We start from the raw sequence: 17,127 nt of genomic DNA, 5'->3' as shown, positions 1-17,127 counted from the left end.
TGTAGTGGCGCTGATTTAGCATTAGCGGAGGTCCTTGCCATGGAAGAGTGTAAAACAAAATGTTTTCTCACCATCAAGCAATTCGGGACACTGGAAATACATTACAAGCCATACGAAGTGGCTCAGAGCAGACCCCTTGAGCTCTACACTTTTGACAAAGACTGTACCTTTCTCCGGGCGTCGTGTCGCGAAAATCCTAATTGGTCGACAGGATCATGACATGACATCACCGCCACATGATATCAAGCAAATGATTTCAAACACCCTACAACGGTGTCGCAAAACGTGACGTCATGCGTGGAACGAAAGTGATCAAGCCATAAGATGCAATGTGAATTAAAAGTCCCAACATGTATGAAACGATTTAACTATTTTGCTTATTTCGCTGGATGGAGTAAGTGGTCTGACTCGACAATTTATAGGCGGGATTCCAACTCACGACCTTTGACATGCGAGCTAGAGGCACCAGCGATAAGGTGCACTGCAAGGGACGCTTGTGAACAAGCGGAATTCATGCGCCGTGCGGCCTCTCATGTGAAGTGGTATCTTATACGATTGCATGCTATTAAGCACGTGAGCAATTAGAAAGGACCACACGTCAGCCTCTAGACGAAGCTTAAGTGGCTCCCTCATTAATTGCTTGCTCCAGTAACTTTCGGTGCCAGGAAACAGCGCATGCACTATGTACAGGTGCGGACAAAAGTAAACGGAGCACGCTTTTCCGTTCAAATTAAAATTACGCTTTTTGCACTGGTGAAAAGGAATGAATATTTGAGGTTGGGAGCTGCATTAGTAGTTGCTACTGGTTGTTGGTTTTTAAATAGTGACAAAATAGGAATAAAAGTATCTTTGCACGCTACAATATCTGTTGTCGCAATTAGCGGAAGCAGACAAACCTGTTGTCCAAGTAACAGGGCACTGGCGTCTGCCACCGGTTTGCGCTTTCCCCGACCGCCAGTTGCAAATACGCAGCGCGTGAAAATTTTAGAAGAAAATAGCGTGCTCCGTTTACTTTTGTCCGCACCGGTACACGTGCGCACCAAGCATCCGACGGCTGGTGTGTACGCAGAAATGCTGGGCGTTAAATTTCATTTAAAAAGCCTCAAGCAGTGCAAGTAAGTTTAAAGAGGCGTCCAAGAGACGTCGGACAGCGCGAGATCTGCGCGCGCTTTCCGACATGAGCGCAGCATGACACGCAGGACACGCACGAGGCGCGCCTGCAAAAAGAAGCGAGACACGCACACGTAAGGAGGCGAACGCTCACCGCCGCCCGACAAATAAATCACTACGCTCGCGCGGTTTCGTCACGGGAAAGAGGCAGGCGGCGCGCTGCGAAAGAGCGCGAGAAAGAAAGACGGGAAGGGGGGATAAAGAAAAAAAAAAATAACAGCATAGGCCGCGAGGCAAGCAGGCAGCGAGAAGGTGGCTGATGAACCTGATTTATACGTCCTTCACTTGAGGCACCCAGACACCGCCGCCAGCATGCACTCCGAGACACGCGCCACGCATATTTAGTGGATATTGCTGAGATCTCTCTAGGGGATCACGTACGCGCGTGCTGTAGAGCTGCAGTCGCGGTATGACCGAAAGGACAAAGAAAAAAGAAACTACATGTACCACACATATATACGCGGCAGTCCACCGACGCTGGCCCCGCAACGTGGGCATGCCACGATGTATCGATATTAACATGTATATAGCGACAGTTCGGGAGGAATGTGATGCGACGATTACTGACAAGGCGCTGAAACCTATAGGAGCCACCGGAAAGGCCCGCATCGCAATTAAATTCGGGAGGAATCATTTCTCGCTTTATATAGTATATGTTGCCTCTCCATTTTAATAAGAAGTAGATGTAAGGCTGCGGCAAACACCGACCCATTTGAGAATTGTTCCATAGAAAAATCATGCTGAAGCCCCATATTTTACCAGGGAAAAAATAAGCCTAAAGTTACACTGCGCTTTTCATCTCCTTTGTTTGCTTCCTTTTTTTCACTGACACAGCAATATATGGCCCTGCAATAAAATCTGAGTCTTGTTTGGCAACACCTGATCGAACGAAATGCAACAAGCGGATGTTAGTTATATGTTGCAGTTGCCGCGTATTCAATGCTCTTCCGTTCAGCCATGCATGCGCGGAACCAAATATTTCAACCGCGGAACCAAAAAATATTTCGAACGCCGCTTTTGCGTTTATATACACTGCTCAGTATGCAAAGAGTGAAAGCTGTTTTTGTGAGAAGGCTAACAGTTTTGGAAGAAAAAATTTGTTTTTGTTTTCAATGCAATTTTTATATGTGGTGAGAAATTATCTCGACACAAAGGAATAGACCTTTGTTTTGCATTATACGGCGTATAGGTTTCGCGAAAAAAAAAAAAATTGTATATAAGTACAGGCGGAAAAGGCTGTTTTCGCCATTTCAAAAAGTTGCAAATTTGGAGACCTCTTGCTTCCGCGCTAACATCTACTATCTTTTACTCACTAAATCTGTGCAACTTTTTATTTTACAAAAAACTACTACAAACGTGTTTTATTGCTGCAGTTGATTTGGTAATAAAATTCTTAATTTTGCTTCAGGAACGACACACTGCAAAACTGTTCGCTTTCAACCTTATATGATAGCTTAAGTTTTTTGCACTAAAACGTTTTGTGTTTATTATGCATGTTGCGTTCATAATTTCACACAAAGATTGGAGCTCTAGATCGCTAGGTGTGTTCTCCACAAAGCATCAAATTCGCTCGAAATTTGAAAACAGCGGAAAAGGGACAACTTTGATATCAGTTAAGAAAAAGTTTGAATTTTATTCAAATCCCTCTCAAGAATTCTTAGTACCTCATAAATATCAAGGACCAACGAAGTGATGCATTACATTGTTTAATATTATAAATATAAATATAAAACCTAAAGCTTGCCCTGAAAATTGCCATATTCAACCCTATTTTTTGACATGATTAAATAACGCGTGTTTCCACTGAAACTTTTTGTATATATTACCTGCGCGCCATTATTTGTTTCTGGAAATATTTGAAGCTCTAGACCTCCTAGTTCTTTCCCTATATTATTTTGAAATCGGCAAAATGTCAAGAATATAAAAAAAAATACAACTTTGATTTGAATTTAAATCGATTACCTGGCGGCAGGACATGGACAGGATATGTAGTGCGAATTAAGAGAGGATAACCGATGGTCGCTTAGGGTAACAAACTGGATTCCAAGGGAAGGAAAGCGTTGCAGGGGGCGGCAGAAAGTTAGGTGGGCGGATGAGGTTAAAAAGTTCGCAGGGGTCAAGTGGATGCAGCTAGCACAGAACCGGATTAATTGGAGAAATATGGGTGAGGCCTTCGCCCTGCAGTGGGTATAGTCAGGCTGATGATGATGATGACTCGGCTTCGATCCTTATCGAAATCAACTAAAAACAACCCTAGGCACTTTATAAATATCAGGCAGTAAAATTATGGCAGTATGGAAATAACATATATATATATATATATATTGCTTCACGAGTGGTGCAAAAAGGTTAATTTTTAAACTTACATACTAACATGATGCCTTACGTTGTTTGCACTAACACTTTCTCTCTTTATTATGTGGGTCATGTTCTTAATTTCACTCAAGTTTGGAGCTCTAGATGGCTATAGGTGTGTTCTCCACAGCGCATCACTATCGCCCGAAATTTGAAAACAGGGACAACTTTGAATCCAGTTTTTTTTTTTTTTTTAACGATTTTTATTAAAACCCGTCTCAAGAATCGTCAGTACCTCAGAAATATTACAGTCTAAAAAAGTGTTTGCATTATATTGCTAAAAATTCCGAAAGTCACTACAACACTGAGCGTCTGTCCTGAAAATTGCCAATATTCAGCCTTATACATTCCGGCACGACTAAATGAAGTGTTGCCACTTAAAACCTTTTTTTTTTTTTTTGCATTATCCGGGCCTTGAAGTTTGAAGCTCTAGAGTTGACCATTATTTATCCATATTATCTTGATATTGTCCAAATTCAAAAGTATACAAAAAATGCAAAACTTTGATTAGAATTTAAAAAACTACAAATCAACTAAAAGCAACCCTGAGTATTTTATCAATATCAGGCACTACTGAAACTATATATATATATATATATATATATATATACACGTCGTGTCGCTAAAGACCGAGACCGCAGCCGGCATACCCAGACCATCGAACCAAGAGCCTACTAAGCGCGGAAGGGTTCGAGCCAAGGCCGATCGAATGCGGCCGACGGCCAACGCTCATGAAACTTGGTCAGGGATAGTTGAACTTCTACATTTTGTTAAGGCGAAAGCCTTTAATGGCTCGTGAGTCGCCAACGTGTCCGTCCGCGGGAAGTGTCCCAAGCGTCGAGAGAGATTCCGCGGGATTCCACTTGTCAATCAGCCTTCTCATGACGTCACCAGAAAAATAGAAATCTTGTCTCCACCGCGGGAATCGAACCTCTATGTATACCGTGCAGCAGCAACGCACAGGCTTTCGCATTAATAATAATAATAATTGGTTCACAGGATAAGACATGCGCAGTATCTGTCACACTTGTTTCTGTGGAAACCTGAACCGCGCCGTAAGGGAAGGAAGGTGGGAGTGAAAGTGGAGAGAGAGAAAGTAACGGAGTAATTTCGACCACCTCGGGATCTTTAACGTCCGCGGCGCTGACATCGCACAGCATGTCACGGATGCCTCCTCGTTTCGCCTCCATCGAAACGCAGCCGCCGGTGGTCGGTTTCTGCGCTGCAGATTCTGCAGAGCTGTCGGAATTTTTTTTGCTTTCCTTCTTATACATGTCGGCAGTGACGCCATCCTTGCGCCAAATTGCTCCAAACCCACATGCTCTCGCGTTGGGTGGCGCCGGCGAATCACGGAGACGTTATACCTTAGTTGGTTGTCGCCGCTTCATTTATTTTATTTTATTTTTATTTTTTTTTAAAGTTCACCTCTGTTGGAGCACACGTATAGAACAAACATATATCGCGGCAACGTATACTTGCCCGGAGTTGCTTTCGTGTCTGGGCATGACGTTTTTCTCGCAGCGCGAGTTCAAGGTCACAATTCCACCATCCACTGACCTTGAGGTTTGTGCATAGGAGATGCTCTAAAAAGTGCACTTGCGAAGCGGGAGATGGAATAGTTAGTTTAATGTTGACTATAACAAGGCCGCTTGTCAACTAATTTATGTCCAATACTCTTTCAGGCGTCCACTGCAACAGTAAACGAGTCGATTGTCCAAAAGAGGCAAGAACAGTCCAGTAAATACATGTACGAAAATAACGTATAACGGTAACTGGTATACGGTGCAAAGTGTTCTCAGGACTGGCATTCAGGAAGACTATGCCGCTATAGTCGCAATATACTTTCCACGCCACTCTCATGCTAATGTGCAGCTTCATTAATTTATATAGGCTAATATACCCCATACATGGCAAAATTACTTTTGAAAAGGAATTAAATTACATTACTAATTACTTTGTTGAAAATCGCAGAAAAGTAATTAAATTACATTACTCATTATTGCTCCCCAAAAGTAATGAAATTACATTACAATTACTTCTACTGAGTAATTCAATTACTTTGAAATTACTTTCTAGTTTCCATAAATGCAAAAACTACACTTGTTCTCCAGAGTATTCCAGTTGACTATAGTTCTGCTCCATTCTGTCTCCTTTTGCCAATCCGTTACGCTGGCTTCGGATTGCAGCACGTCGTTCCTGCTTTCGCGCACTCTACTTTGTTGTAGAAGAACGGAAATCTGAGCTAGTTGGTGCATTGCAAGATCAAAAAACAGCGCGGCTACTTGGGACAAACAGAGAAGGGAGAATAACGGACAAGCGCTGACTAACAACTGAAGTTTATTCGAAAAAAGCACAGGTAATATACACTTTTTTTCTTCAAGAACCAGGACGCATGCGCTCCCAAACAAGCATCAGTCTAATCATGGGAATCCAAATATACAATCTCAGTGTCATGCAGAAGCACCGATGGCGTGCTCACGCAACTATCCCCTTTTTTATGGATGTGATAGGCTTCCGATAACTCCCTGGTTAGTTGATCCTTATGCCTGTAGATTACATTAGTGTTGTTAAAAAGAGGTGTGCATAGTTTTTTATCAGGATATCTCTGATCATTATTTAAAGGGCAGTCCCTGTAGTGCAGGGCAAGGTTCGAAGATGGGGCATTTTTCAAAGATGCCTTATGTTGGCGTAGCCGGGTGTTGATACATTTACCTGTTTGGCCTATATACCTCCTTCCGCAAGAAAATTCTATGTCATACACCACGCCTTCAGCACATGGTACGAACTTAACCTGGTGGTTTATTTTACACGACCTCCTCTCGCTTTTTTGTTGATTCTTCATTCTTCTGTCCACTATGGCACATATCTTGGCAAGTTTTTTGGGGGCTGAAAATACTACATCAACACCATATCTTGATCCTATGTTCCTTAACCTATGCGACAACCGGTGTACGTACGGGATGACTGCGTACTTCTTTCTACTGCCCTGCTCCTGTGGCTGAGATCTATCTACCGACTTTAGTTTTCTTAAAATTTTTTACAGGCAAGTGAGATTACCTGATCCGGATATGCCGCCAATCTTAATCTGTCAATCTGCTGTCCAAAACTACTAATCATTTCATGCTCACACGATTTTGAAAGGGCAGACCCCAAGCACGCGACAGCTATACCACATTTTACCAATTTTGAGTGGGCTGATTTGTAACTAAGTAACGGCTTCTCCGAACGCTGCCGGAAAGCCCAGCATACATGATCTAACTTTAATACTAACCTTAAATCTAAAAATTGCAACTCCTTGGCGCTCGGTACCTCAAAAGTAAACCTCAAACCCTGCCCGCAACTATCAAAGACCCTCAAAATTTCACCAACCTGCCCCATTAAGTCCCCCTGCACAAAAATTAAATAATCATCAACATACCTAAAAACCTGTTTTACACCTACCCCCAAGCTACTTTTTATTGCCCTATCCACATAGCAAAGAAAAATATTACTTAGTACGGGTGCTACTTTTGAACCAATGCACACCCCCGCTTTTTGAGCATACAGTGCACCCTCCCATTCCACAAAAGTCGACTGCAAATAAAACATTAACAGTTCCAAAAAAGATTCAACAGACACCCCACAAGCCGAAATAAACTCTTCTTCATCATTATCAATCGTTATACAATTTCTAACATACTGCAGGAGCCTATCCTGAGGAAGAGAATTCTAATAATTTTATTCTTTATCCTGAGGAAGGATAGGAGCCTATCCTTCCTCAGGATAGGCTCCTGCAGTATGTTAGAAATTGTATAACGATTGATAATGATGAAGAAGAGTTTATTTCGGCTTGTGGGGTGTCTGTTGAATCTTTTTTGGAACTGTTAATGTTTTATTTGCAGTCGACTTTTGTGGAATGGGAGGGTGCACTGTATGCTCAAAAAGCGGGGGTGTGCATTGGTTCAAAAGTAGCACCCGTACTAAGTAATATTTTTCTTTGCTATGTGGATAGGGCAATAAAAAGTAGCTTGGGGGTAGGTGTAAAACAGGTTTTTAGGTATGTTGATGATTATTTAATTTTTGTGCAGGGGGACTTAATGGGGCAGGTTGGTGAAATTTTGAGGGTCTTTGATAGTTGCGGGCAGGGTTTGAGGTTTACTTTTGAGGTACTGAGCGCCAAGGAGTTGCAATTTTTAGATTTAAGGTTAGTATTAAAGTTAGATCATGTATGCTGGGCTTTCCGGCAGCGTTCGGAGAAGCCGTTACTTAGTTACAAATCAGCCCACTCAAAATTGGTAAAATGTGGTATAGCTGTCGCGTGCTTGGGGTCTGCCCTTTCAAAATCGTGTGAGCATGAAATGATTAGTAGTTTTGGACAGCAGATTGACAGATTAAGATTGGCGGCATATCCGGATCAGGTAATCTCACTTGCCTGTAAAAAAATTTTAAGAAAACTAAAGTCGGTAGATAGATCTCAGCCACAGGAGCAGGGCAGTAGAAAGAAGTACGCAGTCATCCCGTACGTACACCGGTTGTCGCATAGGTTAAGGAACATAGGATCAAGATATGGTGTTGATGTAGTATTTTCAGCCCCCAAAAAACTTGCCAAGATATGTGCCATAGTGGACAGAAGAATGAAGAATCAACAAAAAAGCGAGAGGAGGTCGTGTAAAATAAACCACCAGGTTAAGTTCGTACCATGTGCTGAAGGCGTGGTGTATGACATAGAATTTTCTTGCGGAAGGAGGTATATAGGCCAAACAGGTAAATGTATCAACACCCGGCTACGCCAACATAAGGCATCTTTGAAAAATGCCCCATCTTCGAACCTTGCCCTGCACTACAGGGACTGCCCTTTAAATAATGATCAGAGATATCCTGATAAAAAACTATGCACACCTCTTTTTAACAACACTAATGTAATCTACAGGCATAAGGATCAACTAACCAGGGAGTTATCGGAAGCCTATCACATCCATAAAAAAGGGGATAGTTGCGTGAGCACGCCATCGGTGCTTCTGCATGACACTGAGATTGTATATTTGGATTCCCATGATTAGACTGATGCTTGTTTGGGAGCGCATGCGTCCTGGTTCTTGAAGAAAAAAAGTGTATATTACCTGTGCTTTTTTCGAATAAACTTCAGTTGTTAGTCAGCGCTTGTCCGTTATTCTCCCTTCTCTGTTTGTCCCAAGTAGCCGCGCTGTTTTTTGATCTACTTTGTTGTCTATGGAAGGAGTGATGGCGCACTTTAGTAAAAGTAATTTAGAGAGGAATTAATTACTTTTGCTGCGAAATTACTACCGAAAAGTAATTCACTACATTACAAAATTACCAAACTGAAAAAGTAATTCATTACATTAGAAGTTACCGAAAAAGTAATTAAATTACAGTAATTTCATTACTGTAATTCAATTACTGCCATGTCTGATATACCCCGACGCAGTGGTGTACTATAGTTAGGGTGCTCGGCTGCTGCGCTGAAGGATGCGGGATCGAATTCCGACTACGGCAGCCTCTTTTCGATGGAGGCGAAAATCACGGCCCCCGTGTGCTGCGCGATACCAGTGCAAGTTGAAGAACAGCATGGCAGCCTAAACTTCGAAGCACTATATATCTACGGCATCTAGCGTGAGTTGCGTTGGGGCGCTCAACACCATTAACTAAGCCGTACCATTAGGCCAATAAAAAGCGTAGTGCAGGCGTACATGGACAGTGCTCGAAGCCAAGTGAAACTTCGCACCTCGCCAGCGCCTTGTGTGTGCCCGTCTTTATACCTAATACCGTCTACTTCTGTAAATTTACGGAAGAACCTGACATTAATCGCGCGACGGTAGCAATGTGTCCATATCTGCACAGGTGCGTTTTTTTTTTTTCGTGCATTGAATACGAGACCATTCCATGCGCCACGCGAATTGAGTTGATGGTCATGCAGCCATAACTGATTTCACAGTCGCACGAAAATTATCGGATATAGTTCTTCGCTCGATCGACGATGTTGCCTCGTTTCCCGCGCGCTTTGCGGAATCGCATCAGCAAACAGCCCAGCTGAGGTTGGCATACGTCCTTTTCATTATTAAAGCACACTAAATGTGCTCAATCCTCATGACGCGTGCCGTCAGCCCTGTCGAACACCGCCGCGCATGCATCATACACGAACTCTCGGTCACTCTTTGTGCGAGCTTGTATGCACGCTCTCGAACGCGGCGCGCCCCTGCATCGTTGGCCGCGGGGGAATGAACCGGAAAACCGAGCAGCCGTTGCCTCGCCGCCCGCGCATTATTATACCTCCTCGCGGCTGCGTCCGTGCGCGCACGTTGGCGGAGCAAGTTGAGTTCTCAATGAACCGCGCTGCATGAACAGAATGCGTGGTAGTGCACAGATACACCGACTGAGGCACATGTGTGTGCACTGGGGCTTCGTCTCACAAGATATCTGCAGCACTGCGAAAGGCAGCTAGAGGACCCCTGCGCACTATAATAGAGCATTGTGCTCCTACTTTCACCCCCGCCAATTTGGGGGGCGAGAGGCGCGTATAGTAGCACAATTGCCTATTGTAATGCACGCGCGATCCTGATTGGACCGGGGTGCCTCTGCATTTCGCAGTGCTGCAAACATCTTGTGAGACGAAGTATAGAAAGCATGCATGCTGCAGCTTCGAGGGACTGACGGCGCACTCACTATAAGTGCACTTGGACGAGACGGCAGCAGTGCACAATGTGCAGCACATGTGACCCCTTGCAACTGCATACACATGTTCCGCTGGAAATTGATTGTGCCGCTCCCTCATATGTGCACATCCGGCAGTCCTATATATATAGCAGGCATACATGAAGGGGGACCTGTTGCATGCTCTGGAAAAGATATTTTCGCGAAAATTTTCGTGCGAAAAGCCATCGCCAAAACACACCCACTTTCTGTCTCCCACCGACTGCAAACGCCGAAGCGCCGCTCTTCTGCACCGCGCCCACCGAATGCATGCACTCTAGCCTCGAATAGCAGCTGTGCATTAAGAAATACGCTTCTTTCTTTCTTAAACTGTTAGACATAGAAGAATTGACGTAAGTCATCGCGTACTGGTATAATAATAAAGCCTAAACGGCGAAATGAGGGCTACGCGACTTCTTCTGCGGCTATAGTGGATGAAAAGTGACTAATGGCACCCAGTGACGACCGCAGAAGAAACGTCTAACTGGCGGATGACTATAGCGGGTGCACTGTCCACGTGCTTATATTATAGCATACAGTTCTCTGCCATGCGTCACATCGCGGAAACTTTAATAAATGCGGTAACAGATCCGCAGCAAGCAGCACCGAGATTGGCATGGCACGGACCTCCATTGATTACAAACGCGGTATCGCAGATGCGTCGATACCCGCGCTAATAACACGTCCGTTGCACTGTGAAAGCCGGTCGCGGTTTTATATGCAACACATGAAAGTGCTCTCCTCTTGAGATCAAAAAAGGCGCTAAAGCACTGTTACGAAATATATGTCGTCGCAATGTAACCCGACTTCCAGGCGCCAAAGCACTTTACGACATATATGTCGCCGCAATGCATAACCCGACTTCCTGCCTGGAAGAGGCGAAACGTATAAAAGCCGCCCGTGTGAAACGTACACGATGTCAGTGCACGTTGCCAGATGCATGGTCGAAAATATTACGGAGCTCTTCACCGTGTATACCTTCGTAGCAAGAGTCGCTACGGGACGTTGAACCTCACACGTATATATACCAAAACACCCGAGTTGATCGCAGTCAATGCGCAGTCCATCACCATGCTTTCAGCTGCCTCGCTCACGGCGCGATTCGGGAGCGCACATAGATCTCTCCCTCCTTACCATAGCCTTAAAGGGGGCTATGTCCTTACATAACCGCTATAATCGGGAGCGCACATAGATCTCTCCCTCCTTAACATAGCCTTAAAGGAGGTTATGTCCTTACATAACCGCTATAACACCGACGTTACGGATGGATCCGCAATATCGCATCATGTATTCACATGATGCGATATTGCGAATTATTCACACTTTCAGTGATAACAAAATAAAAACGAATCGCTAACGAGTTATCACACCCGACGTCGCTCGTTCTATGACATGCATGCCACCAGGAACCTCGAGCACGACAATTAAGCGGCGCATTCTCGCATCGCCGTGAACGATGCGCGAGATGAAACAATTGGTACTAAAGAGTAGAATTCGTTTTCTCATCAGTCGCTAACTGACGTACACTTGCTACAACCAGGCAGCTTTACACCCCCTACACATTCCACGGATTTTCAACTCGCCTGTTCTTCGAACTTCCTGTTCATTCCAACTTATCCGTATGACCCCGCGCACCAGCATCGGATACGTATAGCTGTATACCTATAGAGGGAGCCCGCGGCCACGCCAATCTATGTAAGCTTCGCGTAATTTCAGCAAATTTCCAGATATCCAAGAAAAAACAAGAAATTCGCGAGTGGACGAAGATAGTGAGCTGAGCTCGCAACAAGCGCGCCACGACCGGGAAGGTCCGTTGCCGACACCGGACGCAACTTATACTATTTCGCATTACGTCAAAGATATACAGCTTCGGCTACCACGGGATGTAACCTCAATCAGGGTATCGAGGAGACACTCGCGCACGGGACGTACGCCACGTTTGTCAGCGACAGCCGGCAGATGGCGCTGCCAGTACAGAGCGCGCGGCGTTGCCTCCGCTCCCTCTCGGGAGGAGACGAGAGAGTCGCGTGTTGGAATCTATGGCAGATACACGCCCGTGTCCACCTCAATATGCTTTTGACGAGCTGCCGAAGATGCGTGTATGGCGGTGCACGCACACGTATTAGACAGCGAAAGCTTGCGATGTGTATTAAGTTGCGATTATCGCCGTTTAGTTTCTTGTTTGCCGGTGGGTTTCAACATTTAGCGCATGCACGCAGTTCAGTTGAACGCCGCAAGCGGCGCGATAGCCAGCTTATACATGGCAGTTTCGATCCAATGAATGTTTAAGATCGACCGAGGGCACCAAAGGGCTATATGCAATGGCTGCTCAAAGGATCGAGGCGCAATGAGAACGCCCGATGTGGCGGCTGCATGCAGATCGGGTACCCGGGTGCAGTGTACCCGGGTGCTTCACTGCTAGCGGTCTCTAATACTTGTTCCCCGACGTCATAGCGCACACAAGAATTTCGAAACTATATAGTACTGGCTGCTCGAGCGTATGGATGTCGAAACTATATAACGTGATTAGCAGACCAGGGTCACCTGCTTGCAGAGAACATTGAATGTTATTATTTATATGAAACCGCCGAGAGCAGCAATCACGGACGGTGTCGAAACCGACCGCAGGCAGTGGTGAGGTATAAGTCTTCTGAACATTTACCATTGCATCTACAATAGTGCATCTTAGGCCTGCAACGGTGTTGTGTGGGTGTCTACTGGACTCCCTCTCAATCACGTCATATATACGTATAATGGCCCATTGGTTTGAGATTTGGGGAGCTGCGGGAGGCCACGTGTTTGAAGTGACACGGTGGTGGAGGTTTTTAGCCATCCATTCTCGGGTTGTATGGGATGGCGCAGGGTCTTGTTAAAACATGGCCTCGCACGTGCCACAGAAGTAATCCGAGGCTTCACAACCGTGGTCAGCACCTTAGTGTAAGCAATAGCGTTGACCCTGCTACTTGAAGAAAAAAAAGTGGGGGCATCGCAACTCCTTCACTGCTCACAACACCAGGACCATCACTGATGCTGGAGATTTTGTCCTCATCAAAGAGAGGATTGTTTCAGGACCTTTGCACAGCCACCCATCAATTCTACGGTTCAGCTTCTGGTTTTGGATGAAGTTTGTTTTTCTTTTTGTTTTTCATCGGAGAAAAATCACAGCATTCCGGGCTCTCCTGCTATTTGTTCATGAGGCGCTTAGCTTAGCTCAGGCGGTTCTATATGGTTTTCTCGGACTTGAACTCCCCTCTGCATAGCATAAGACTTGTAGCGCAGGTCTATCATGAACCACGCGTCTGACAGTGGCCTCGTCAGCCTTCACCTCCTTGGCGAAGGTTCATATCGACTTGCCGGGGTCTTCAATAAATGGTAGACCGGACGCGACTGATGAATTCTGGCGTTCTAAGAGTGTCAGAATGCCGACAATTTCGTTTCCTTTGAGAAAATGCGTCCACATCACCCTTGGGATCCTTCCCTTCTCTCCGGACATTTAAAACGAATGATCGGGTAACCTTCAATAATGTAGCAATCTCTGAATCGGGGTGCCAAGGACACTATATGACAGCATTCCTGTTCATTTCTCGAGTGAGCTGAAGCTATGGTATGGCGCGGTTACCGGCAGCGAAAAAGGGTTTTTAGTTTTTGTGCGGAGGATGCGGTGGCACCTAAAATGCGTGTTCTCAGATATATCTGCCGACGAAAAAGACGAAGTGTTGGCCGAATGCTGCTGGTTGGTAGTTGCTGCTTCGGTTTTGTCTCGTACGGGGTTACTTCGCGTCGGCAGATATATATATATATATACATGGCTAACGAAAAAATGAAAAGGGTTCAACGCTATCTGAACCGAATACGCAGCGAAAGCATTAGATACGGGTGACCGAGCGTTCATCTTCTTCGTCATCGTTTTTTCATCCTCAAGGACCAGGGGGGTCTACAGACCCCGCGTGCTTTCGCAATAAAACCTTAGGCTCCTTGATATACGCGATGAACGTTTAGACGACATCAGTAATCGACATTGCTTGTTCTTTTATCTTCACTCAACATGCACAAGTTGGCCTACAGGCATCACTGCCAGCCCCTGATCTCTCAAGAGATATGAGAAAATTATGAAGGAAGCCATAATCTGCAACTGATCAGGGCAGATTCGCCTTGCAGGAGTTGCCGCGAAACCTCAGAAACAAACCGCGAAAACGCGACTAAGGGGATGGAACAGATACTTTCTTTGTGTGTGTTTTTCGTCCATTGATTGGATTGTATATCCATTTGATATATATATATATATATATATATATATATATGAAGGTCTTAGCGAATAAACCTTTAGTTGAGAGTCGGCGCGCTCGTCCTGTGTCCCTTGTTATTTGCGCTGTTTACATCGTGAAAACAGAGAGCCTTCATAATGAGTGCAAATGGCCTTTCTGTTGTCAGCCATATTTATAAGCCGTTTTGCTTTTAAACCCTGCAAAAGCACCATATATAATATATATATATATATATATATATATATATATATATATATATATATATATACATACACATATATGTGATCAGTTGATATTGTCGACCATATAAACCCTGACTGCTCATATGAGGGTCAAATTCTAAAGTTAAAGCTCAGCTACTTTGGTCATCTGATGAGAAGAGAGAAGTCGCTGGAGAAAGATTTGATGTTAGGAAAAGTTGAGGGCCACCGGAGAACGGGTAGGCAGCGAACGCGATGGTTAGATGGCATCCTCTGCAGATGAAGTTATGTGATGTTAGGAAGATAGTGAGAGGCCGGAAAACGTGGTGTGATATGGTCCATATAGGGTCACGAAGAGTCGGACACGACTGAACTGATATATACGTGAGAATGTTTAAGGAAAAGGCAGAGCCCACATCGACTCGTCATCCTTTCACGGCATGCAAACAGCTGAATCCATGCATGTCTGAATGAAGCAGCCCAGGCGTGCGCTAAGACAGTAAACCTATTTCTCTTGCAGAACACGTATTATACTATACCACTACACGATCAGTTCTGAAAACGCAAGGTCGAACGTGCGAGACAGCCTGAAATGTAGTGAACTGAAGGCCATAGTCGAGTCCAGAAGTAGCACAATGACGTTTGGTGCTCACGTAAATACTTGTCTGCTCGGAATTGGCGCGAAACCGCGGCTCCGAGCGGCAGGCCGAAAAACGATGCGCCCGAAAAGTGCGGTAAAATTGCCGCGAGCCATACCGGTCGTGTTCAGTTGGAAAAACAACCGTAAGGACACGACAAATTGGGGGAAGCTGGTGACCCAGGGTGCGAACGAGCGCGCTGAGAACTCGAAGAACCGAAACCCCGCCAGTGGGACGAGCTCGCCTGATGCTCGAACAGACAAAGTCCTCTCGCGTTGCAACCGCGGATCGGAGACGGATGAAATTTCTAATGTGCGTCGTCCTTTTGGTGGTGTAACAGTTGAGACCCGTTCCTGGAGTGCAAGTGTCTTCATTCACTCGGAACTCAAACCTTGTCATTCACTCACAAGCATTCGGGTGCTTCGACGGAAGAGCTCAAAAAGCGTCAAAAATAGACCAGAAACTCCCAGATGGGGCTTGAACTGGGACCATTGGACTATACACAAACCTTACTAAAGCGAAATTTGGACGTCGCACCAACTTCCGGGCCCCTAACAAGCGCTCGAAGCAAGGAGAGCTCTGTCCGCAATCTCCCTCCGCCGTTAGGCCTAACGCTCCATGGTGCCACCACGTGAAGCGGGCGCTCACCACACAACGCCCAAGTTCAGTTCGCTGTGCTCGAACGGTGACAGTATCAATAAAGCGGACTACGTGGCAGGCACCTCTAGTGTGTATACTATATGCCCCAAAATAGATAAAGGCGCTAACAATTACGATTAGGCCGAAAAAGCGCCTCACTTTGGAGTGATGCCCTAATCGAAGTCCTCGAAACGCCAACCGCAGAGCGGGGCACAGCATACTCTCTTCGAAGCAGGCTAAAATAATCGCCATGCCAGCATAACGACTGCGTGGACATTAAGCGCAGGCACTAGAGGATTTGCTCCAGCAGTCAGATCGTCCGGCAATGCGCCGGCGTGCGTGCTAGAGCCGTCGACGCGGGGAACAACACCGATGAGAGAAACTCGGCGATCGGCAGCAGTGACAGCTCGGGGGGGTTAGCTCCCAGAATCACGTCGCAGCGGCTAATCCACGATGCCGACGTGAGATGCGACGTTTCGAGAGCGCCAAGCGAAGGCCAGCGCAACTGAGAGCGCACAGCGCCGACCGCCGAGGAGACGGCGAGCGGCCGAGCGAGCCCCGCAAAACCGGGGAGCAGACGACAAGCGCCGCACCTTTCCGAGTCGCCATGTTGGGCCGCCGAGGAGACCGGTCGCAGACGACGCTCCAGAAATCGCTCGCTGCTCGAGAACGGAGCGTCGCAGCGACAAGCAGCATGCACGAGCGCAATCGGGAGAACGTGCAGATTCTGCACTCACCGTCGGATCCGAGGGCAGAGGCCGACAAACGGTCCAAAGTGAGGTAAACCTTGCGAAGCGCGTCCCGACACAACAACACGACGCCGCAGCTCCGCTGGAAAATGGTGAGGCCCGTCTTCTCCCCGCCGCAGAGCCGAGGAGAAGCAGGAGGCCCCCTCCAACGGCTCGTGATTGGTGAACGAAAACCACGTGATACCAAACCCGGATGGCTTTTGTTCGGTGCGCGTCAGCAAATGGGAGCGCGCGGGAGAACCGTGCGCTCCTTCGGCGGACGCTAATGGCATTTGCGCTCGGCCGCGTTCCTCGCTCGCTGTTGAGCCGTGCGGGGTTGCTGGCTCGGCCGGCTTTGCTAGCAGCCGCCGCTGTCGTTGCTGCTGTTGCAGCCGGCTTGCCTGCATGCCGTGGAGCCTCGCGGGCCCCTTCGCCGCCGCTCGCC

The 17,127-nt window shown here is 46.3% G+C and overlaps 1 protein-coding gene across 2 annotated transcripts in view; it reads right to left on the bottom strand.

Moving 5' to 3' along the window:
- The window catches only part of LOC146199716 (uncharacterized), a 72,364-nt gene extending 55,477 nt beyond the window's left edge, over window positions 1–16,887 (bottom strand). For both annotated transcript variants that reach the window (XM_084595212.1, XM_084595213.1), the window contains exon 1: window positions 16,692–16,887. The gene's annotated coding sequence lies outside the window, so the exon portion shown is untranslated. The remainder of the gene's footprint in view (window positions 1–16,691) is intronic.
- Window positions 16,888–17,127: the final 240 nt, after the last annotated feature.

Source organism: Amblyomma maculatum, chromosome 2 (genome assembly GCF_055883805.1).
Source record: "Amblyomma maculatum isolate TAMU_Amacu chromosome 2, ASM5588380v1, whole genome shotgun sequence".
Lineage (NCBI taxonomy): Eukaryota > Metazoa > Arthropoda > Arachnida > Ixodida > Ixodidae > Amblyomma > Amblyomma maculatum.
The sequence above is the reverse complement of the archived record's forward strand: the minus strand, read 5'-3'. Positions and strand labels throughout refer to the sequence as shown.